General features: G+C 44.8%; 1 pseudogene; it reads left to right on the top strand.

Moving 5' to 3' along the window:
- The first annotated feature begins 395 nt into the window (after positions 1-395).
- Positions 396-1881, top strand: LOC138151015 (pyruvate dehydrogenase E1 component subunit beta, mitochondrial pseudogene; annotated as a pseudogene).

Here is a 1881-nt window from a genome sequence, read left to right as displayed (position 1 = left end):
TCTCCCATTGGTTCTAATTCTTCTGTATAATATGACTAATGTGAAAATAGGTTTAATATGAATGTACATGTTGAATCTATCTTGGGTTCGGGAGAGGGGAGACATAGAGAGAAAATTTAGAACTCATAGTCTTATAGAAATGAATGTTGAAAACTAAAAATAAATCAATTAAATTTAAAAAGAAAGGTCACATTCAAAGATCTGTTAGCATACACACACACACACACACACACACACACACACACACATACACACACAAGAGAGGCCACATGGTATAGTGGCCACAATGTAGACTGTGACATATGGGTTGATTAAAATGACTGAGGAAACAGGTTCAAGCTTCCAAGCATATAAATATATCAAGAAATATATGGGGGTCACCAGTAGAAGACACGGGCAAGATGGCGGCGGGGCTAGTGCGAAGCGGGCTCACCGGCTGCTGCGGAGGCGCTTCCACTGTTCGGCGGCGCTGCAGGTGACAGTTAGAGATGCTTTGAATCAGGCGATGGATGAAGAATTGGAACGGGATGAGAAGGTCTTTTTGCTCGGAGAAGAAGTTGCTCAGTACGATGGGGCCTACAAGGTCAGCAGAGGCCTGTGGAAGAAGTACGGAGACAAGAGAATAATCGACACCCCCATTTCAGAGATGGGCTTTGCCGGGATTGCTGTTGGGGCAGCCATGGCTGGATTGAGGCCTATTTGTGAATTTATGACCTTCAATTTCTCTATACAAGCAATCGACCAGGTTATAAACTCAGCTGCCAAGACTTACTATATGTCAGGTGGACTTCAGCCTGTGCCCATTGTCTTCAGGGGACCTAATGGTGCTTCCGCTGGTGTGGCTGCCCAACATTCACAGTGTTTTGCAGCTTGGTATGGGCACTGTCCTGGATTAAAAGTGGTCAGTCCTTGGAGTGCAGAGGATTCAAAAGGACTTATGAAATCAGCAATCCGGGATGATAATCCAGTTGTGGTGCTGGAAAATGAACTCATGTATGGAGTTCCTTTTGAATTTCCAGAGGAAACTCAGTCAAAAGATTTCCTGGTTCCTATTGGAAAAGCTAAATTAGAAAGGGAAGGAACCCACATTACACTGGTTTCCCACTCACGACCTGTTGGCCATTGTTTGGAAGCAGCTGCTATACTGTCTAAAGAGGGAGTAGAATGTGAGGTGATCAACCTGCGTACCATTAGACCAATGGACATTGAGACCATTGAGCTCGGTGTGATGAAGACCAATCACCTGGTGACTGTTGAAGGAGGCTGGCCCCAGTTTGGGGTGGGAGCTGAGATCTGTGCAAGGATCATGGAAGGTCCTGCATTTAACTTCCTTGATGTGCCTGCTGTCCGAGTCACAGGGGCTGATGTTCCTATGCCTTATGCAAAGATTCTGGAAGAAAACTGCATCCCTCAAGTTAAGGACATCATCTTTGCAATCAAGAAAACACTGAATATCTAATTTGTACTTGACATTGAAGTCCTTTGGATTTCTTGCGTGTAATTATTGCTTCAGAGGTTAGGATGCACTGTCGGTTCACATGCATAATTGTACTGGTCTGGAGCCACAAGGCCTCTGGCTACCATTTTCTGTGGGGGAAGGTGTCAAAGCACTTGGGCTAGGAACCCTCTCGCCATCTCAGTCCTGAGACCTTCCACCCTTTTGTGTCTGTTACAGTTAAGCTATTTCTGCTCCAAAGAAAACTCATCAATAGAATGTTTTTGCCTCTACTACCAACAGTACAATGCATCGGGGGCATTGAGGGACCCTGGTCAAGGGTCTGCCTGACACTTATCTGTACAGAAGGAAAGCGTGACCTGACTTAGTTGAGTTGTTTTGATAAGGAATAAATGCCTTCTGATTCCAGTCAAAAAAAAAAAAAA

Source organism: Petaurus breviceps, unplaced genomic scaffold, assembly GCF_028583685.1.
Source record: "Petaurus breviceps papuanus isolate PSGF00001 unplaced genomic scaffold, PetGlider_PUasm1.0 90895, whole genome shotgun sequence".
Lineage (NCBI taxonomy): Eukaryota > Metazoa > Chordata > Mammalia > Diprotodontia > Petauridae > Petaurus > Petaurus breviceps.
The sequence above is the reverse complement of the archived record's forward strand: the minus strand, read 5'-3'. Positions and strand labels throughout refer to the sequence as shown.